Source organism: Acinonyx jubatus, chromosome X (assembly GCF_027475565.1).
Source record: "Acinonyx jubatus isolate Ajub_Pintada_27869175 chromosome X, VMU_Ajub_asm_v1.0, whole genome shotgun sequence".
NCBI lineage: Eukaryota > Metazoa > Chordata > Mammalia > Carnivora > Felidae > Acinonyx > Acinonyx jubatus.
Genome location: NC_069389.1, coordinates 60,638,621 through 60,662,013, shown reverse-complemented (window position 1 = coordinate 60,662,013; position 23,393 = coordinate 60,638,621). Strand labels below are relative to the sequence as shown.

Here is a 23,393-nt window from a genome sequence, read left to right as displayed (position 1 = left end):
TTACTCTGTCTTCTAGGTCATTAATTCATTCCTTTTTCTTACAGCCTTCTGTTCATTCCATCACGTGTTTCCCATTTTGTTTATTGAGCCCTTTATCTCTGCTATGTTATTCCTTATTTCTGTGTTAAAGGACCCACTCATGTCTTTGAGTGTTTTCTTAAATCCATTGAGTACCCTTATGATCAGTGTTTTAAATATTTAATCAGACATGTTACTTATATCTGGCCTTGTCCTGTTCTTTCATTTGAGATAAATTTCTCTGTCTTGTCATTTTGTGTAAGTCTCTGTGCCTGTTACTGTGTGTTAGGAAAATCAGTTACATCTCCTGTTCTTGAGGGTAATGGTCTTATGAAGAAATCCTGTAATGCTCTGCCATGTAGTGTCCCTTGTTCCCCTGGTCCTGGTGGTTCTAAGAGTGTCTCCAATGTTTGCTGCATGTGTTTGTTCCTTTGTTCTGTCCACTCTATCTCTCAGGCCATTTGTCTGCAGAGGCTCTCTTTATTTGTTGTGGGCAGTGTTTAGATCCTGGTCTGCATGCGGTACTAGGTGTGCTCTGGTCTACTTGTGAAATGAGGCTTGTCACCACTGCCACCAGTACTGAGGCCTTGCAAAACTCTCAGGTTTGGAGATATGGTGTTGGCAGTGGTTTGGGCCAGTGTTCTGGGGGAGAAGGCCCACCATACTGGAACTGGGGTAAGAGTGACTGGGAAGGGCAGATGCACTGTAGCATGGGGGGCAGGGATTGGGGTAAGAAAGGTAGGTAGTGAGTGTTGGCACTGTGGTGCTTCCCACAGGTAGCCCTGTGGTTATGCTGAGATATGGGGGAGCAAAATGGTTACAGCCATTTCCTCAGTTCTGGAGGGTTCTCTTTATGACTGCTGCCTCTCCGGGATGCACTCCAAAAACAGCAAGTAACCTACCCACCATGAGCCCCAGTTGCTCTTCATATTGATGTTTCCATACTGTATGTCCATGGGTTGTTTGTCTGCCTCTTTTCCAAAAGTAATGTAATGCTTTCTGGGCTTTATCCCAGTCAAACCCACTGACCTTTAAGACTCCAGGCATTAAACCCCACTCATTTCCAGAAGTCATGTAATTCAGCCCCTCCTATTTTCCAAGCCAATTGCTATGGGGATTCAGTGTTCCTGTGCACTCCCCTGTGTGTTAGTTTGTCTCTCTTCCTTGTACATGACTGCAGCTCCCTTTCCGTGTCAGTGGCCACAATCTGTTTCTCTTCTAAACTGTATCTCTACACTTCCTCCCTTCTTTGATGTGGCCTTTTCTCTGCCTTTAGTTGTAAAGTTTGTTCTGCCACTCTTTAGGTCAATTTCTGGTGTATTTAGAATGATTTGATAGTTATCTAGCTGTGTTCATGGAATGGGCTGGGCCTAGGGTCTTCCTACTCCTCTGCCATCATCCAAGACAAAAGCAACTCTAGTTTTTAAAGGAGGCAAACATTTCTGAATTTTTTAATGTTTATTTATTTTTTAGAGAGAGGGGGGAGTGGCAGAGAGAGAGGGAGACACAGAATCTGAAGTAGGCTCCACGCTCCGAGCTGTCATCACAGAGCCTGATGCGGGGCTCAAGCTCAAAAACTATAAGATCATCATCTGAGCGAAAGTTGGATGCTTAACCAACTGAGCCACCCAGGCACGCCTCTGAATTTTTAGTAAAGGCTAAACATGTTTAGATTAAAAAAGCAATGTTATATTTCCAACCTGAGGATCAGAACCACATGCAACATTGAAATCCTTTCTGTTTTTAATTTTTGGTAAAATAACACTTATTTCTTCCTATGAATCTTGGGTTGCAATGAAGGGGTCTTAATTCTTTACCAAAAAGGACTATATATTTCCCTGATATCTTATGTCTTGTGTTCTTCATGGTAGTATGATTTATGTTTAGAGTTGTGTTGTATTTTTATGGCTTAGGCATTCAGTATCAAGAAGCTATGGACCATATGACATTTAGAGTTCTGGGTCATGTTAGTTAGCCAGAGGTTCTCCACTGTAGGGACAATAGGCAAAATACTGCTTGATATTCTTAGCAGGTAGTTTTTTTCTGAATCCTCCCTGAAGCAATATTTTGTTGTTGTTATTCTTATCTATTCTGACCTCCTCTTCTTTGATTCCATTGCACTGAAAAGTGAAATGGATTGTGTAAGTGTGAGGAAAAGAAGACTGATATTGGATAGTGTGTGATGAAAAATGCCTTTTCTTTCTGGTAAGATGGATTGCTGACAGTCAAAAGGATTGTGTTTTCATTCTCAGATCTCCCTGTTCCTACCTCCAATGCCAATAAGCACACACACACACACACACACACACACACACACACATACACGTAAGGCCTTCTGGGAGGGCTTAAAATAGACCTGTTGGGGGTACATTTTCATCATGCTTTGCCTCTAGGTAGAGTTCCTTATACTCCACTTCTTCCCAGAGTGCGATTTCTCAGGCAAGATTCCAGTTATCCTCCTTAGACACCTATCTGATCTGCTGAATATCTTCATCTGGAAGAAACTAATCTATTGCTTTGTGTGCCAATCAAAAGATGAGGGAAAACATATGCATTTCTTTTTTTACAGCTTTTAATTTTAACTCCAGTAAAGTTAACATACATTGTATTAGTTTCAGGTGTACAATACAGTGATTCTACAATTCTACACATTACTCAGTCTTCATGATGATAAGTGTACATTTTAATTCCCATCACCTATTTCACCTATGTCACCTATGTCCTCACCCACCTTCCTTCTGATAACTATCAGTTTGATCTCTATAATTAAGTCTGTTTCTTGGTTTCTCTCTCTCCATGCTTTCTTTCTTTTACTTTGTTCATTTGTTTCTTAAATTCCACATGAGTGAAATCATATGGTATTTGTCTTTCTCTGACTTATTTATTTGTCATTGTACTCTCTAGTTCCATGTATGTAATAGTAAATGGCAAGATTTCATTCTTTTTCTTAAGTTTACTTATTTATTTTGAGAGAGCGAGAGAGAAAGTAGGGGGAGAGTGGAAGGGGGGAGAAAGAGAATCTTAAGCAGGCTCCATGTTGTCAGTGCGCAGACCCCAAAGTTGGGCTTGATCTCATGAACCATGAGATCATGACCCAAGCCGAAATCGAGTCAGATACCTAAGTGACTGAGCCACCCAGGTATCCTGATTTTGTTCTTTTTTTTTATGGTTGAGTAATACTCCATTGTGTATATATATACACACACACACACACACACACACACACACATATATATTATATACTATATATATGTATACATACATTGTGTATATATACATTACACACACACATATATATACATTATATATTATATTATTATGTATATTATATGTATATATTATATGTATATATACATTACACACACACACATATATATACATTGTGTGTGTGTGTATATATATATACATATATATATATATATATATATATATATAAAACCTCTTCTTTATACATTAATCTATTGATGGACACTTGAGCTACCATAATTTGGCTATTGCAAATGATGTTGCTATAAATATAGGGGTGCATATGTTCCTTAAAATTAGTGTTTTTGTATTCTTTGGGTGAATATCTAGTCGTGTGATTACTGGATCATAAGATAGTTCTATTTTTCACTTTTTGAGGAGGCCTCATACTGTTTTCAAGAGTGGATGCACCAGTTTGCATTCCCATCAACAGTGCAAAGAGTTCCTATTTCTCCACATCTTTGCCAAAACTTCTTGTTTATCCTGTTGTTGATTTTAGCCATTCTGACAGGTGCAAGGTAGTACCACATTGTAGTTTTGATTTGCATTTCCCTGATGAAAAGTGACGTTGAGCATCTTTTCATGTGTCTGTTAGCCATGTGTATGTCTTCTTTGGAGAAATGTCTGCTCATGTGTACTGTCCATTTTTTAATTGGATTGTTTTGTTCTTTGTGTGTTGAGTTGTATCAGTTATTTATATATTTTGGATACTAACACTTTATAGGATATGTCATTTGCAAATGTTTTCTCCCATCCAGTAGGTTGTTTTTTAGTTTTGATGATCGCTTATTTAGCTGTTCAAATCTTCTGTATTTTTATGTAATCCCAATAGTGTATCTTTACTTTTGTTTCCCTTGCCCCAGGAGACAGATCTATAGACTTTTTTTTTTTTTTATTACAGATGTTGCCACAGGGGATATCAGATAAACTACATCCTTGCTCTCTTCTAGGATTTTTACTGTTTCATATCTCACATTTAGGTCCTTAATCCATTTTGAATTTATTTTTGTGAATGGTGTAAGAAGATGTTATAGTTTCATTCTTTTGAATGTAATTGTGCACTTTACCTAACATCATTTATTGAAGAGACTGTGTTTTTCCTATTGGATATTCTTGTCTTCTTTATCAAAGAATAATTGGCTCTAGTATTATGGGTTTAGTTCTGTTTTTTTTTTCTATTATCTTCCATTGATCTATGTGTCTATTTTTGTGTCAGTACCATACTGTTTTGATAACTATAACTGTGTAATCTGGAAATCTGGAATTGTGTTGCCTCCAGTTTTGTTTTCTTTTTCAAGATTGCTTTGGCTATTCAAGGTATTTTATGTTTCCATACACATTTTAGGAGTGTTTGTTTTAGTAATGTGAAAAATACTGTTGGTATTTTGATCGGGATTGCATTACACCTGTAGATTGCTTTGGGTAGTATAGACATTTTAGCAATAGTTGTTCTCCCCATCCGTAAGCATGGAATATTTTTTTTCCATTTGTTTGTTATCTTCAACTTCTTTTATCAGTGTGCTATAGCTTTTAAAGTACAAGTCTTTCACCTCCTTGTTTAAGTTTATTTCTAGGTATTTTATTCTTTTTGGTGCAATTTTAAATGGGATGGCTTTCTTAATTTCTCTTTCTGCTATTTTATCATTAGTGTATAGAAATGCAACATATTTCAGTATATTAATTTGGTATCCTGAGACTTTACTGAGTTCATTTTTCAGTTCTAGTAGTTTTTGGTGGAATTTTTAGTTTTTTTTTTTTTCTATACAGTATCAAGTCATCTGCAGATAGTGACAGTTTTAAAATTTCCTTACCAGTTTGGATGCCTTTTATTTACTGTATTGTATTGTATTGTTTTATTTTATTTTATTTTATTTTATTTTATTTTATTTTATTATACTTTTGTTGTCTGATAGCTGTGGCTAGGGTTTCTAAAATTGGTGAGGGTGGACACCCTTACCTTGTTCCTGATCTTAGAGGAAAATTGAGCATGATGTTAGCTGTGGGTTTTTCATATATGGCTTTTATTATGTTGAGGTATATTCCCTCTAACTCTAGTTTGTTGAGAATTTTTATCATGAATGGATGTTGTAGTTTGTCAAATGCTTTTTCTGCATCTACTGAAATGATTATGTGGCTTTTGTCTTTCTCTTGTTAGTGTCATGTATCACATTGATTTTCTAATACTGATCTACCCTTGCATCCTGGGAATCAACCCCACTTGGTCATGTGAAATGATTTTTTGATGCATTTTTGGATTTGGTTTGGTAATATTTTGTTAAAAATTTTAGCATCTATGTTTATCAGAGATATTGAACTGTAGTTTTCTTTTTTGGGGGTGTCTTTATCTGTTTTTAGTATCAGGGTAATGCTGTCCTTGTAGATTGAATTTGAAATCTGTCCTCCATCTTCCATTTTTTTTTGAATAATTCAAGAAAATAGGTATTAGCTTCTCTTTGAATGTTTGGTAGAATTTACCTGTGAAGCCATCTGGTCCTGGACTTCTATTTGTTGGCAGTTTTTCACTTACTGGTTCAGTTTTATTGCTAGTAATCAGTCTCTTCAATTTTCTATTATTTCCTGATTTGGTTTTGAAAGATTATATCTTTCTAGAATTTATCTATTACTTATAGGTTATTCAATTTGTTGGCATATACTGTTTCATAATATTCTCCTATATTCCCTTGTATATTGGTGGTGTTGGTTTTTATTTTTCCTCCTTCATTTTATTTTTTATTTTATTTCTCCTCCTAATTTTATTTATTTGAGTCCCCCTTTATGTCTTTTTTTCTGTGATGAGTCTGTCTAAAGTTTTATAATTTTTTTGACCTTTCAAAAGTATCAGGTCCTGGTTTCATTGACCTGTTACATTGGGTGTTTTTAGTCTCTATCTTGTTTATTTCTGCTCTAATCTTTATTATTTTCTTCCTTTCACTGGCTTAGGACTTTGCTTGTTCTTTTTTCTTGCTCATTTATGTAGGTATGTATTGCTATACTCTTCCCTCTTAGAACAGTTTTGGCTGCATTCTAAAGATTTTGGTCTGTTGTGTTTCATTTTCACTTGTCTGCATGCGTTTTTTATTTATTTTATTTATTTTTTTATTTTTTAATTTTAACTTGTTTTATTTTCTATTTTTTTTTAATTTACACCCAAAACTAAAAGGCAACTGACAGAATGGGAGAAGATATTTGCAAATGACATATCAGATAAAGGGTTAGTATCCAAAATCTATAAAGAATTTATCAAACTCAACACCCAAAAAATAATCCAGTGAAGAAATGGGCAAAAGACATGAATAAACACTTCTCCAAAGAAGACATCCAGATGGCCAACCAACACATGAAAAAATGCTCAACATCACTCATCATCAGGGAAATACAAGTCAAAACCACAATACATGCATTTTTAAACTTCCTCTTTGATTTATTCATTGACCCATTTATTGTTTAGTCATATGTTATTTAGCTTAGGTAGTTGTGGCCTTTCAGATTTTTTTCTTGTGGTTGATTTCTAGTTTCACAGTGTTGTGGTTTGAAAAGATGCATGTTATTTCAATCTTTTCAAATTTGTTGAGATTTGTTTTGTAACCTAACATGTGATCTATTGTGGAGAATGTTCCATGTGCACTTGAGAACAATGTGTACTCTGCTCTTTTGGATTGGAATGTTCTGAATACATCTGTTAAACCTATCAGTTGCAGTGTGTCATTCAAAGCCAATTGTTTGGTTTCCTTGATGATTTTGTTTAGATGATCTGTCCATTAATGTAAGTGGGATGTTAAAGTCCCCTATTATTGTATTATTATCAGTGAGTTCCTTTATGCTTGTTATTAATTGTTTTATATATTTGGATACTTCCATGTTGGGTTCATAAGTATTTGTAATTGGTATATTTTCTTCTTGGATTGTACCCTTTATGGTTATATGGTGTCCTTTTTTGTCCCTTACTATAGTCTTTGTTTGAAAGTTTGTTTTGTTTAATATAAGTATTGTTATCTTTAGGTTTCTTTTCACTTCCATTTGTATAATAAATGTTTTTCCATCCCTTTAATTTTTTTGTTCTTAAATATGAAATTTATTGTCAAATTGGTTTCCATACAACACCCAGTGCTCATTCCAACAGGTACCCTCCTCAATACCCATCACCCACCCTTCTCTCCCTCCAACCCCCATCAACCCTCAGTTTGTTCTCAGTTTTTAAGAGTCTCTTATGTTTTGGCTCCCTCCCTCTCTAACCTCATTTTTTTTTCCTTCCCTTCCCCATGGTCTTCTGTTAAGTTTCTCAGTATCCACATAAGAGTGAAAACATATGGTATCTGTCTTTCTCTCTATGACTTATTTCACTTAGCATAACACTCTCCAGTTCCATCCATGTTGCTACAAAAGGCCATATTTCATTCTTTCTCATTGCCACGTAGTACTCCATTGTGTATATAAACCACAATTTCTGTATCCATTCATCAGTTGATGGATATTTAGGCTCTTTCTCTAATTTGGCTATTGTTGAAAGTGCTGCTATAAACATTGTGGTACAAGTGCCTCTATGCATCAGCATTCCTGTATCCCTTGGGCAAATTCCTAGCAGTGCTATTGCTGGGTCATAGGGTAGCTCTATTTTTAATTCTTTGAGGAAACTCCACACTGTTTTGCAGAGTGGCTACACCAGTTTGCATTCCAGACTTTTTCCTGTGGTTGATTTCAAGTTTCATAGCATTGTGGTCTGAAAGTATGCATGGTATGATTTCAATTCTTGTATACTTATGAAGGGCTGTTTTGTGACCCAGTATGTGATCTATCTTGGAGAATGTTCCATGTGCACTCGAGAAGAAAGTATATTCTGTTGCTTTTGGATGCAGAGTGCTAAATATATCTGTCAAGTCCGTCTGGTCCAATGTATCATCCAGGGCCCTTGTTTCTTCATTGATCCTGTGTCTAGATGATCTATTCTTTGTTGTAATTGGAGTATTAAAGTCCCTTGCAATTACCACATTCTTATCAACAAGGTTGCTTATGTTTGTGATTAATTGTTTTATGTATTTGGGGGCTGCCGTATTCGGTGCATAGGCATTTATAATTGTTAGCTCTTCCTCATGGACAGACCCTGCAATTATTATATAATGCCCTTCTTCATCTCTTGTTACAGCCTTTAATTTAAAGTCTACTTTGATATAAGTATGGCTACTCCAGCTTTCTTTTGACTTCCAGTAGCATGATAGATAGTTCTCCATCCCCTCACTTTCAATCTGAAGGTTTCCTCAGGTCTAAAATGAGTCTCTTGTGGACAGCAAATAGATGGGTCTTGTTTTTTTTATCCATTCTGATACCCTATGTCTTTTGATTGGAGCATGTAGTCCATTTACATTCAGTGTTATTATAGAAAGATAGGGGTTTAGAGTCATTGTGATATCTGTAGGTTTCATGCTTGTAGTGATGTCTCTGTTACTTTGTGGTCCTTGCAACGTTTCACTCACAGAATCCCCCTTAGGATTTCTTGTAGGGCTGGTTTAGTGGTGATGAATTACTTCAGTTTTTGTTTGTTTGGGAAGACCTTTCTCTCTCATTCTATTCTGAATGACAGACTTGCTGGGTAAAGGATTCTCACCTGCATATTTTTTCTGTTCATCACATTGAAGTTTCCTGCCATTCATTTCTGGCCTGCCAAGTTTCAGTAGATAGATTCGTCACTAGTCTTATGGGTCTCCCTTTATATGTTAGAGCATGTTTATCCCTAGCTGCTTTCAGAATTTTCTCTTTTTCCTTGTATTGTGCCAGTTTCACTATGATATGTCACACAGAAGATCAATTCAAGTTACATCTGAAGGGAGTTCTCTGTGCCTCTTTGATTTCAATGCCTGTTTTCTTCCCCAGATCAGTGAAGTTCTCAACTATGGTTTGTTCAATACACCTTCAGCACCTTTCTCTCTCTTCCTCTACTGGAATCCCTATTATACGGATATTGTTCTGTTTGGGTGTATCACTTAGTTCTCTAATTCTCCCCTCATACTTCTGGATTTTTTTTATCTCTCTTTTTCTCAGCTTCCTCTTTTTGCATAATTTTATCTTCTAATTCCCCTATTCTCTCCTCTGTTTCTTCAATCTGAGCTGTGGTCGCCTCCATTTTATTTTGTACCTCATGTATAGCAATTTTAGCTCCTTATGACTGTTTCTTAGTCCCTTGATCTCTGTAGTAATAGATTCTCTGCTGTCCTCTATGCTTTTTTCAAGCCCAGTGATTAATTTTATTACTATTATTCTAAATTCATGGTTCGTTATACTGTTTAAATAATTTTTGATCAATTTGTTAGCTGTCACTACCTCCTGGAGTTTCTTTTGAGAAGAATTCTGTTATGTCATTTTGGATAGTCCCTGGAGTGGCGAGGAATTGTGGGGCACTTCCCCTGTGCTGTCTGGAGTAACTTGTGTTGGTGGGCGGGGCCGCAGTCAGATCCAATGTGTGTCCCCAGCCCACCGCTGGGGCCACAGTCAGACTGGTGTGTACCTTATCTTCCCCTCTCCCAGGGGCAGGACTCACTGTGGAGTGGTGTGGCCCCTGTCTGGGCTACTTGCACATTGCCAGGCTTGTGGTGCTGCTTCTATGGGATCTGGCATATTAGCTGGGGTGTATCTGCAAGGTGCACAGGGGTGGGAGGGGCAGGCTTAGCTTGCTTTGCCATCAGTGGTCCCCTGCGGGAGGGGTCCTGCAGCACCAGGAGGGAGGCAGAGCCTTCAGAGGGATGCATCCTCAGAAGTACAGCATCGGGTGTTTGTGCGGTGCAAGCAAGTTTGGTGATGGGAACTGGTTCCCTTTGGGATTTCGGCTGGGGAATGGGAGAGGGAGATTGTACTGACCAGCACCTTTATTCCCCGTGGAGCCAAGCTCTGTCTTCCAAGGCTCAACAACTCTTCCCCCTGTTGTCCTCTCGCCCTCCCGCTCTTGGAGCAGAGCTGTTGACTTCTAACATTCCAGATGTTAAGTGCCGCTGGCTGTCAGAACTCATGGGATCTGGCCCCTCCGCTTTTGCAAGTCAGACTTGGGGGCTCTGCCTTGCTGGTTGGGCTGCCCCTCCACCGCCTGGCTCCCTACCACCAGTCCATGTGGTGTGCACAATCTCTGCACCCTTCCTACCCTCTTCCTTGCATCTCTTGTCTACGCTTGCTCCAGACAGTTCATTCTGCTAGTCTTGTGGCTGTTTTCTGGGTTATTTAGGCAGATGTGGGTGGAATCTAAGTCCATCCTTTTACTTTCAATCTGCATGTTTCTTTAGGTGTGAAGTGAGTCTCTTGTAGGCAACATATGATTGTGTCTTATTTATTTATTTATTTATTTATTAAAAACATTTCTATTTAAGTTCCAGTTTGTTAGCATACAGTGTAATATTAGTTTTGGGTGTGCTATATAGTGATTCAACAATTTCATACATCACTGTGTTCGTCACAGCAAGTGAACCTTTTAATCCCTATAACCTATTAACCCATGGTCCCACCCTCCTCCACTCTGGTAACTATCAATTTGTTCTCTTTAGTTAAGAGTCTTTTTCTTGTTTTCTCTCTCTCTCTCTTTTCCCCTATGCTGATTTGTTTTTTTTTCTTAAATTCCACGTATGAATGTAATCATATAGTGTGTGTTCTTTTTGTGCAATCAGTCACCCTGTGTCTTTTTATTGGAGCGTTTAGTCCGTTTTCGTTCAAAGTAATTCTTGTTAGATACGTATTTATTGACATTTTGTTATTTGTTTTCTTTTGTTGTTTTTGTAGTTCTCTGTTTCTTCTCTTGCTCTTTCTGTGTGCTTTGATTATATTCTCTAGTGATATGCTTGGATTCGTTTCTTTTTATTTTTTGCATACATATTATAGGGTTTAGATTTGTGGTTGCCATTAGGTTGACGGACAACATCCTATGCATATAGCAGTCTGTATTAAATTGTTGGTAGCTTAAGTTTGAACCCATTCTGAAAGCATTAAATTTTATTTTCCCCCAACATTTTATGTATATGATGTCATATTTACATCCTTTTATTTCATGAATCCCTTGAGTGAGTTTTATAGATATAATTGCTTTTACTACTTTTGTGCTTTAACCTCCATATTGATTTTATAAGTAATTAATCTACTACTTTTATTGTGTTTCGATTTAACTGAAGTTTTCCCCTTTCTTAATTTTCTTACTTTTGATTTTGGCGTTTTTCCACTCAAAGAATTTCCTTTAACATTTCTTGTAAGGCTGGTTTAGTGGTGATCAACACTTGTAACTTTTATTTGTGTGGGGAACTGTTTATCTATCCTTAAATTCTGAATGACAGTCTTGCTGGATACAGTATTCTTGGTTGCTGTTTTTTTTCTTTCAGCACTTTGAATACATCATGCCACTCCCTTATGGCCTGCAAAGTTTCTGCTAAAAAATCAGTGGATCACCTTATGTGATTTCCCTTGTATGTAACTGTTTTCTTTTCCTGATTTAAAAATTATTTTTTTATCTCTACTGTTTTTCCATTTTAATTATGTTTGTGTGAACCTATTCGGGTTGATCTTTTTGGCAAATCTCTGTACCTCCTGGATCTGGATGTCTGTTTCTTTGTCCATATTAGGGACATTTTCAGCTATTATTTCTTCAAATAAATTTTCTTCACCTTTTTTCTCTCTTCTTCTTTTGGGGTCACTATAATGGCAAGGTTATTATGCTCTATGATGTTGTTGAGTTCCCTTAACCAATTTTTTAAGTTTATTTATTTAATTTGAGAGAGGGAGAGAGAGAAAGAGAGGGGCAGGGACGGACACAGAGAGAGGGAGAGAGAATTCCAAGCAGGCTCTGCACTGCCAACACAGAATATGATGCAGGGATTGAACTCATGAACCACGAGACCATGACCTGAGCCAAAATCAAGAGTTGGACTCTTAACTGACTGAGCTACCTAGGCACCCTTCCCTTAACCTATACTTACTTTTTATTCTTTTTTTGTTTTTGTTTTTCAGCTTGGTTGCTTTTTTAGCACTTTTTCTTCCAGCTCACTGATTTGTTCTTATGCTTCCTCTAATCCACTATTGATTCCCTGCAGAATATTCTTAATTTCATCTATTGAGTTCATCATCTCTGATTGGTTCTTTTTAATATGATGTATCTCTTTGCTGAAGGTCTCACCGAGATTTTCCACTCTTTTCTCAAGTCCAGTAAGTATATTAAGAGCAGTAGGTTGAATTTTCTATTGGTCATATTACTTATCTGTTTCATTTGGCTATTGTGCTGGGATTTCATCCTATTCCCTCATTTATGACATATTCCTCTGTTTCCTCATTTTGTTTAACTCTCTGTGTTTGTTTCTGTGTATTAAGAAAGTGAGCTATATCTCCTGCTTTTGAAAGTGGTAACCTTACCAAGAAAAGTTCCTGAAATTCCCTGTAGAATTATGTCCCCTGTTCACCAGAACCGGGTGCTTCAGGGGTGTCCTATATGTGAATTGTCTGCATTCTACTATTGTGGCTGAACCATATTTCTCTTCATTCAGCTGCAATGGACCACTTTTCTTGCTGTTGGCAGAGTTTGTTCCCTTTGTTGTTAAGGACCAGTCTTGGGCTACATTGGGCCTGTACTTGGGTCAAAGCTGATGCCTGCCTTCAACTCATTTTCTGGGGCTGTGGTGCCACCAAAGTACAGGGTGCTCTCCTGTATTGTTCCCTGAGAGGATGGTCTGCAGTTAGATCAGATGTCTGTCTGTTGGGGTTGCAATGACTGCAACTATAGGTCTTTATCTTTGTGCTTCCCTCTGTTGGTGGGTGGGGTAGCAGTCAGATCAAATGTTTGCCTCCAACCCACTGCTGGGGCTGAAGTTGAATTCATGTGTATGGTTATTTCTCCCTTTCTTGGGCAGGAGTAACTTTGGAGTGGTGCTGGTCATTGTTATGGTTACTTGCAGAATAAGATGTATCAGGAACCACTTTGGATGGACTACTGCCAAATGGGGTGGTTTATATGGGTAGAATCCACAAGAGAATGAAGTGTGCAGAGTACATGGTGTTGGCAAGCTAGGTGGAGAGTGTCATGCTAGTTCCCACAGGTGTCTAGCCATCTAGGCTGGGTGGAGAGAGAAATAGTGCCCACCAGCTCTTTCGTTTGGGAAAAGTCTCCTAAAGATCACTGCCCTTCCTGTGCACACCCTGAATTTAGTAAATAAATCTCCTCATATATTTCAAGCGCTTTTCAAACTACTGATTCCATGCTGTATTTTGGAGGGGTTGTTTATTATACTGTCTCTTTAAGGGTATGTACTCAGTTCCCTATCACCCTCTGGCTGTCCCAGACCTAAGTCTGCTTATTTTTAAAATACTCAGAGTGAAGCCCTGCTGGCTGTTCAAACCTGTAAAGTTAAGCCTCACTGGTTTTTGAAGCCAAGTGTTATGGGGATTCATCTTCTTATTGCAGGTACCCCACGTCTGGGGTGCCTGACGTAGGGTTTGTTCCTCTACCTTCTCAAAGCTTATAGTGTCCCTCCTGTTTGTGGTTAGTCTTACCAGGAGTTTGGTTCCAAACTGTGTCTCTGCCCATTCTACCCTTTTTGTTCTACCCCTCTACAGTTAACTGTGGTGATTGTGTTCTGCCAGTTTTGGGGTCATTTTCTGTGTTAGTTATCCTGATGGGACAAAGTGAACTTAGGGTCCTCTTTTTTTTGTTTTTGGTTTCCTCTCTTATTTTAGTGGGTTTATCTGTTATTAGCTTCTTGAGAAAAGGTACATGAAAAGCATTTATTAATTATTTTCATTCTTTAATATCTGAAAAAGTTTTAAATTCTGCATTCACACTTAATTGGTCCTTTAGGAGATAGAGTTTCACGTTGGAAATAAATGTCCCTTAGAATTTTTAAAGCATTGCTTAACTGTTTTTCAGCCTCAGTGTTGTTATTGATGAGTTCATTACCATACTGATTCTAGATAAAACCTTTTTTTGTCTGCAGAAGTTTGTGGTCTTTTTGTACCCAGTGGTATGCAATTTTATGATTATACACCAATGCGGGTATATTTTTACCCATTGTACCAGGAATTTGTAGACCCTTGCATTCCAGTAACTCATATTGTTCAGTTCTGGAAAAATTTTAAAAATTCATTGATTATTTAATCCCTATTTTTTTCTCTTTTATTTTTCTGTGAGTCATATTATGTAGTTATTGGGCTTCCATGACAGTCCTCTAATTTTCTTGTCTTTTCTGTGTTTTCTTTTTCTTTCTTTCTTTGGCATGTGGAAAATTTCCTTGGTTCTACCCAACCATCAATGGTATTATCTTCCTTAGCATCAAGCATATTCTGAAAGCATTGACATTCCCAGGAAAATCCTAAACTGATTCTTCTGAAATGGTCAATGTTCATCTCCAAGGGTGGTGTTAGGAAATTTTGTGCACCTAAGGTGTAATAGCTGAATGTGAAGGCTAACTAGTATTATAATTAAAATGTGGGACTTATTCTCAAAAAGTGGTCTGTAAGAGTTGTGTGGGTGGGTAAAAATTTTTAGGAAAATGGATGGAAAAGAGAGGTGTTAGAGAGAGACAGGAACCTGTGTCTCTAAACGGAAGAGGATTGATGATTAAAGCAAGGAATGAGTGATATCTACAGGATTACTTTCTCTTTGTATCTTATGAATATTTTCAAGGCTCACACTGTATACAGTATTAAGCCTAAGACAAATAATTGGTCTAAATCAAAACTTGGCTAACCTTAGACTGAGATTAATTGTGCAAATATTTATTTCATTCCCACTATTTATTTACTCAACAAATATCTACTGAGTACTTACTATACATCAGGAAATCTTCCAGGCCATGAAGATATAGTGATAAACATGCCACAATTCTGACTTCATGGAGCTTATTAACTGCCAAACACTGTTCTAGAGGTAGAAAGTATAATGTTGAACATGATAGCAAAGTCCCTATTCTTGTGTAGCTTATATTATGGTTTTATATGGGAGTAGACTGGTAATAAAAAAAGGAAGATAATGTTGGATAATGATTAGTTTTAAGGTAAAAGAAAACAAGGTGATATGATATAGAGTAACTAGGTGACATTGAACTGAAATTTGGATGATTAGAAGAACCCATCCATGTGAAGTCCGGGGAAAAATCTATAGACAGAGGAAGAATTAAGAGTGTTACATGTCAGTGGGACAGAAAGGCTAGTATGGCTGAAGCATAGTGATAAAGAGGTAGTGGTATGACATGAAATGGGGTAGAAGCAAATCAAATAGGATCTAGTTGTTTGTGTTAAAATATTTTGATTTTTAAATGATAGTAATAGATAGCTTTTGGAGGTCTTTAGGGAGGGTAATTAAATAATCTAACTTATATTTGAAAAAGATGACCTTCACTGCTCTTGTAGAATGGACCATACTGAGGTAACAATGTAAGTATGCAGACCTGTCAGGGGCTATTGTGGCAATCTAGGCAAGAGAAATTATTGGATAGGGTATTAGCCATAGATATGGAGGAATGTAGATGGATTTGAGATATTCTTTCAAGGAAAAATTCATAGGAAAGTCTGGCAGATTTGGTTTAGGACTATAGTAAAAGAAGAGAATCAAGGCTTATTCCCTTTTTTGTTTGTTTGTTTGAGTGACCTGATGGATAGTAGTACCATCTCATGCGGTGGGAAAGGCTGGAGGAAGATCAGGTTTTGTGTGTTTGTGACATCAAGATTTCTGCTTGGGTATGTTAAGTTTGAGATGCCTATTGAATATACAAGTGGTAAGATAAATTAAGTAGTTGGATATACAAGTCTGGAGTTCAGGAATATAGTTAAAAGAGTCCCATCCCCGTATAGATGGTTTGTATATGGTTGTGCAGCTGCATAAAATTTTCTAGAGAGAAAGTGTGGATGGGAAAGAGGGGTTTCAAACACTGAGACATACCAACATTTAGAGATTGAACAGAGGAAGAGAAATAAGTAAGGGAAATGAGGAGAGGCCAGTTAGGTAAAAAGAGACCCAGGTGAATATTGTGACAATAAGATAAAATAAAAAAGTATTTCGAGAATAAGAGAGAGTGATTGCTTCCCAGTGCTTGAATAAGGACAAAGAAGTTTCTACCTATTAGGAATATAGATGCCGTTAGTGACCTTGAAAAGAATAATTTCAGTGGAATTTTAATTTTTAATTCCAATCGGAGTGGGTTTGAGTTTAGAAACTTAGGTAAAGTAGTGGATACAGTGACTCTAGGTGATAGTTTAAAGATGTTTTTCTGTCGTAAAGAGCAGAGGATTTGGGCAGTAGCAGAAGGGGAGCATGGAATAATGAGAGGGTTCTTTTTTCCTCATTTGCATGCTGATAAGAATGGTCACTAGACCAGAATAAGATAATAATGTAGAAGAGAGTAAGTCCAGGTTTCAGAAGATCCTGAACTAGAAAAAACTTAAAGACTTAAAGAGAGACCACGGACATATGAAAAACCCACAGGTAACTTCATACACAATGGTGAAAACCTGAGAGATTTTCCTCCAAGATCAGGAATGAGACAAATATGTCCACTCTAACAGCTTTTATTTGACATAGTACTGGAAGACCTAGCCACAGCAATCAGACAAGAGAAAGAAATAAGAGGCATCTATATTGTTTTTTAAAGTAAGCTTCACGCCCAGCATGGAGCTTGAACTCATGACCCTGAGATCAAGACCTGAGCTGAGATCAAGAGTCAGACACTCAACTGACTGAGCCATCCAGGCTCCTCAGAAGTGTCTATATTGTTAAAGAAGAATTTAAACTGTCACTATTTACAGATGACATTATATTATACATAGAAAATCCTGGACTCCACCAGCATTACTAGAAGTAATAAATTAATTCAGTAAAGTTGCAAGATACGAAATAAATACCCATAATCTGTAGTATTACTATACATTAATAACAAAGTAGCAGAAAGGAAAATGAAGAAAACAATTTTATTTACAATTGCCCTCCAAAGAATAAATACCTTGAAATAACAAAAAAATGTGAAACACCTGTACTCTGAAATCTATAAAACATTTGATGAAAGAAATTAAAGTGACACAAAAAAATGGAAAGATATTCCATTTTTATGGATTAGAGGAATTAATATTGTTAAAATGTCCACATTACCCAAAGCAATCTACATATTCAATGAAGTCCTTATTAGCTCACTCTCTGCCACAATCTTGGTTTTGCATTCCCTGCACAAAATGCCTGGTGAAGTCCCTAAAACCTCTCTACAGAGTAGGAGTTTCCACAGCTCCAGGCTGTGAGCCAGGGTCTGGAACAGGATCTGACAGTGATGGGGCACCTGGGTGGCTCAGTCGGTTTGGCGGCCAACTTTGGCTCAAGTCATGATCTCACTGTGAATTCAAGCCCTGCGTCGGGCTCTGTGCTGACAGCTCAGAGCCTGGAGCCTGCTTCCAATTCTGTGTCTCTCTCTCTGCTCCTGCCCTGCTCACATTCTGTCTCTCTCTCAAAAGTAAATAAGATTTATTAAAAATTAAAAAAAAGAATCTGATAGTGATGAATCATTACCATAGCTAGAGGAACAGGATTCCACACTGGCAAATATGCAATAAGCTCAACTGGCAGCATCAGCTGAAATCAATGAAGAACCAGTCAGAAAAAGCACAACAGAGCCAGAATGAAAAGAAGGCATGGAAGGCTATGTCCAAACTGAGTCTTCAACAGGTTACGAGTCACTGTCCAGAAACCTAAGAATATTCTCTTTGTCATCACAAAACCAGATGTCTACAAACACCCAGCTTCTGATATCTACATAGTTTTAGGGGAAGCCAAGTAATTGGATTTATGTCAGGAGGCACAACTAGTAGCTGCTGAGAAATTCAAAGTTCAAGATGAAGCTGACTTCAACATTCAGGAAAACACACAGACTCCAACTGTACAAGAGGAAAGTGAAAAGGATGAGGTTTTTAGAAGAGGTGTAAAGATTAAGGACATAGAATTTGTCATGTCACAAGCAAATGTGTCAAGAGCAAAGCCCTGTGGAACAACAGTAATGACATTGTAAATGCTATTATGGAATTAACAACATAACCATCTGAAAATGAGGATCATTTGTTGGTGTTTCAAAAGAATAACTGAAGCTTGGTTTGAAATTTGTACTGTTTCTATCATTAATAAAGTTATGGCTTCTTGTTGGATAAAAAAAGAAATCCCTATCAAAATACCAACAGCATTTTAAACAAAACTAGAACAAATATTAAAATTTGTTTGGAACCACAAAAGACCTCAAATATCCAGATCAATTTTGAACAACAAAAAAACAAATCTAGAGGTATCACAATCCCAGATTTCAAGATATACTACAAATCTGTAGTCATCAAAACAGTATGGTACTGGCCCAAAAAATAAACATATAGTTCAATGGAACAGAGCAGAAAGCCTAGAAATAAACCCATGATTATATGATTAATTATTAATCTTCCAAAAATAAGGCAAGCATATACAATGGGAAAAAGATGGTCTCTATAACAAATGGTGTTAGAAAACTGGTCAGCTACATGCAAAAGAATGAAACTGGGCTACTTTCTAACACCACACACAAATATGAACTCAAATGGATTAAAGACCTGAAACCATAAAACTCCTAGGAGGAAACATAAGCAGTGATTTCTTTGACATCAGCAGTAGCAAAATTTTTCTAGCTATATCTTCTCTGGCAAGGGAAATGAAGGCAATAATAAACGATTGGGAATATACCAAAATAAAAAGCTTCTGTGCAGCAAAGGAAACCATCAACAAAACAAAAAAGAAACCTATTAAGTGGGTGAAGATTTTTGCAAATGATATATCTAAAAAGAGTTAATATCCAAAATACATAAAGAACTTATACAACTCAGCACCAAAACAAAAAAAAACTGATTAAAAAATTGGCAGAGTACCTGAATAGACACTTTTCTTAAGAAGACATATGGATGGCCAACAGACACATGAAAAGATGCTCAAAATCATTAAACATCAGGGAAATGCAAATCAAAACCACAAGGAGATGTTACCTTACACCTGTTAGAATGGCAAAATAAAAGAGAAGAAATAACAAGTGTTGGTGAGGAAGTGGAGAAAAAGGAACCTTCATATAGTATTGGTGGAAATGTCAATTTGTGCAACCAATGTGAACAATATGGAGGTTCCTCAAAAAATTGAAATACCATTATGATCCAATAATTCCACTATTGGACATTTTCAAGGAAAATGAAAGCACTAATTCAAAAAGATATATGCACCCTTATGTTTATTGCAGCATTATTTATAATAGCCAAGATATGAAGCAACGTAAGTGTCCATCAATAGATGAATGGATAAGAAAGATGTGATATATATATATATATATATATATATGCCATAAAAAAGGTTGAAATCATGCTATTTGACACACATGGATGGTCCTAGAAGGTATTATGCTAAGTGGAGTTAGTCAGACTGAGAAAGACAAATGCATATGATTCTACTCATAAGTGGAATCTAAAAAGAAGAAGCAGGCCTCTGAATATAGAGAACAAACTGATAGTTTCCAGAGGGGATGGCAGTGGAGGGCTGGGAAAAATTGGTGAAGAGAAGAGGGAGATACTGGCTGTCAGATGTGGAATGAATAAGTCACATTCATAAAAGGAATAAAAGGCACAGCATACGGGGAAAAAGAGACCATGGTCAAGCCTGTTAGCACTTTCTTGCATTTAACCTTTGCAAATATTCCTTTTATTCTTCTACTTCCCTTACTTAGACAACTGTAATTTTCATCATAAAGAATAGGGAAGTCCTGATCTGTAAGATGTGCAATGTAATCTGTGTCCCTGACTTGCCTAACCTACTTTTTACTACCTCTAGTTTTACAAACCTGGTTCTTTTGGGGCTAACAGTGTTATCGCTGGACTTGTAGGATGGCATGCTAAATCAGATACAGGCCTCGTGGACATAGATTCATCACATTTGATATCTATAATGTTCTACATTGTGTCTGTGAGTTAAGCTTTATATATTTTGTGACCTAATAAAGAGATAATCATCTAGATGATTATTATAGTTACCATTTATTGGTTGCTTACTATGTTCCAAGCACTTCATGAATTGGGGTGTGTGTGTGAGTGTGTGTGTGTGTGTGTGTGTGTGTATGTACAGGTATATGTGTGTACATGTATATAGTTTTGTTAATTCTTGCCACAATTTTTTTTACATTTTAAAAATATTTATTTATTTTTGAGAGACAGAGACACAGTGCAGGCAGGGGAGGGAAGAGAGGGGGGGAGACACAGAATCTGAAGCAGGCTCCAGATTCCGAGCTGTCAGCACAGAGCCCAATGCGGGGCTCGAACCCACAAACCATGAGGTCATGACCTGAGCCAAAGTCAGATGCTCAACCAACTGAGCTACCCAGGAGCCCAATCCTTGCCACAAATTTATTAAATTGGTACTATCATTATTCTCATAATATAAATTAGGAAACTGGGGTAAAGGGAGGTTGAGTACCTTACACTGTATCATACATCAAGGAAGCTTATGCCTAGGTTTGTGATTATGAAAGTCATGCACTTAATCACTGATATATATTGCTTGAATTATTCTTTATTTAAAAAATATAATTTATTGTCAAATTGGCTAACATACAGTGTGTAAAGTGTGCTCTTGGTTTTTGGGGTAGATTCCTGTGGTTCATTGCTTATATACAACACCCAGTGCTCATCCCAACAAGTGCCCTCCTCAATGCACATCACCCTTTTCACCTCTCCCCCACCCCCATCAATCCTCAGTTTTTTCTCTATATTTAAGAGTCTCTTATTGTTTGCCTCCCTCCCTCTCTGTTTGTAACTATTTTTTCCCCTTCCCTTCCCCCATGGTCTTCTATTAAGTTACTCAATATCCACATATGAATGAAAACATATGACATCTGTCTTTCTTTGACTTATTTCACTTAGCATAATACCTTCCAGTTCCATCCACGTTGCTGCAAATGGCATGATTTCATTCTTTCTCATTGCCAAGTAGTATTCCATTGTGTATATAAACCACAATTTCTTTATCCATTCATCAGTTGATGGACATTTAGGCTGTTTCCATAATTTGGCTATTGTTGAGAGAGCTGCTATAAACATTGGGGTACAAGTGCCCCTCTGCATCAGCACTCCTGTATCCCTTGGGTAAATTCCTAGTAGTGCTATTGCTGGGTCGTAGGGTAGTTCTTTTTAAAATTTTTTTTTAGACAAAATATCTTTTATTCTGAATTAAACAAAATCAAAATTCTAAAGAAGTAGTGCTTATAAGATACCCTGAAATATTTTTAGTTGTGTAAGTTTTCTTTAAACCTGAATTAGCTCAAATGTGTCAGTATAATATCTTTTTTTATCTGTATGGAGACCAAAACAACTACAACCACAGTAACGCTTGACAGAATTTTGATGTCTGAGAACCCCTGGACATTGGACAGCATCCAATTAAAATATCAGTGTCGCTTTCATTTATCAAAGAAAATATCTTATCAAGCTCCCAAAACAAATTTGAGGAGTTAAGTTGGGTTTGAAGAGAAAGACCAAGGTAAATCTGGGAACACAGTTTTCATCTGATGAAAGTTGAAATCCACATATACATTCTAATCGAAGACCTGTCCCATGTAGGATTTTTCAAGTTTTTAAAGAGTCTACCAGGCCAAACCCTTTGCTGCCTTTACTGCTTTTGCTTTGCTTTTCCCCTTCCCTTTTTCTCACTATGCCTTCAGCCTTTTCCTTTGTCTCTGGTTCATCCATATGGGGTATTGTCTATGCTGGTCTAGAGGACTCTTTTTGGTTCTCTTAATATCAGTCTCCATCTTCATGTCATCTTTTTCATCTTGTACCACACATTCAGTTTTCTCTTGACAATGTTTAGGTACCACCACAGTTGCTATGTCTTGAACATCTTTCATTAAAACATCATTATCTATTTTAAGAATACTTTTAAGTCTGCTGAGTTCCTGTGGGGCACCCTTTTATCTCTTTTCAGAATGCATCTTCCTTTTCCACTTACTCCATAAGGTTTTAGCCATATGTTACCTGGAAAGCAGGAAAGTCAGAAACTCGCAGATGGCATGCAGACCACGCTGACTGGAAGTCTTCTCTGTTTTTAATTTTTTGATGAACCTCCACACTGTTTTCCAGAGTGGCTGCACGAGTTTGCATTCCCACCAGCAGTGCAAGAGGGTTCTCGTTTCTCCACATCCTCACCAGCATCTGTTGTTTCCTACGTTGTTAATTTTAGCCACACTGACCCATGTGAGATGGGATTTTGATTTGTATTTCCCTGATGATGATTGATGTTGAACATCTTTTCATGTGTCTGCTGGTAACCTGGATGTCTTCTTTGGAAAAGTGTCTACTCATGTCTTCTTCCCATTTTTTCACTGGGTTGTTTTTCAGGTGTTGGGTTTGGTAAGTTCTTTATAGATTTTGGATACTAACCCTTTATCCGATATGTCATTTGCAAATATCTTTTCCCATTCCGTTAGTTGCCTTTTCCTTTTGTTGTTTCCTTTGCAGTGCAGAAGCTTTTTATCTTCATGAGGTCCCAATAGTTCATTTTTGCTTTTAATTCCCTTGCCTTTGGAGATGTGTCAAGTAAGAAATTGCTGCGGCTGAGGTCAGAGAGGTTGTTGCCTCTTTTCTTCTCTAGGGTTTTGATGGTTTCCTGTCTTACATTCAGGTCCTTCATCCATTTTGAGTTTATTTTTGTGGATAGTGTAAGAAAGTGGCCTAGTTTCATTGTTCTGCATGTTGCTGTCCAGTTCTCTCAGCACCATTTGCTAAAGAGACTGTCTTTTTTCTTTTGGATACTCTTTCCTGCTTTGTCAAAGATTAGTTGGCCATACATTTGTTGGTCCAATTCTGGGTTCCCTATTTTATCCCATTGGTCTATATGTCTGTTTTTGTGCCAGTACCATACTGTCCTGATGATTACAGCTTTGTAGTAGAGGCTGAAGTCTGGGATTGTGATGCCTCCCACTTGGGTTTTCTTTTTCAATATTACTTTGGCTATTTGGGGTCTTTTGTGGTTCCATACAAATATTAGGATTTTTTTTCTAGCTTTGAGAAGAATGCCAGTGCAATTTTGATTGGGATTGCATTGAATGTGTAGCTTGCTTTGGGTAGTATTGACAGTTTAATAATATTTATTCTTCCAATCC

General features: G+C 37.2%; 2 pseudogenes; one reads left to right on the top strand and one right to left on the bottom strand.

Annotated features, from left to right (window-relative positions):
- The first annotated feature begins 569 nt into the window (after nt 1-569).
- Nucleotides 570-18,399, top strand: LOC106980105 (nascent polypeptide-associated complex subunit alpha-like; annotated as a pseudogene).
- Nucleotides 18,400-21,429: 3,030 nt separating this feature from the next.
- On the bottom strand, nt 21,430-22,259 carry LOC106980156 (protein LLP homolog; annotated as a pseudogene).
- Nucleotides 22,260-23,393: the final 1,134 nt, after the last annotated feature.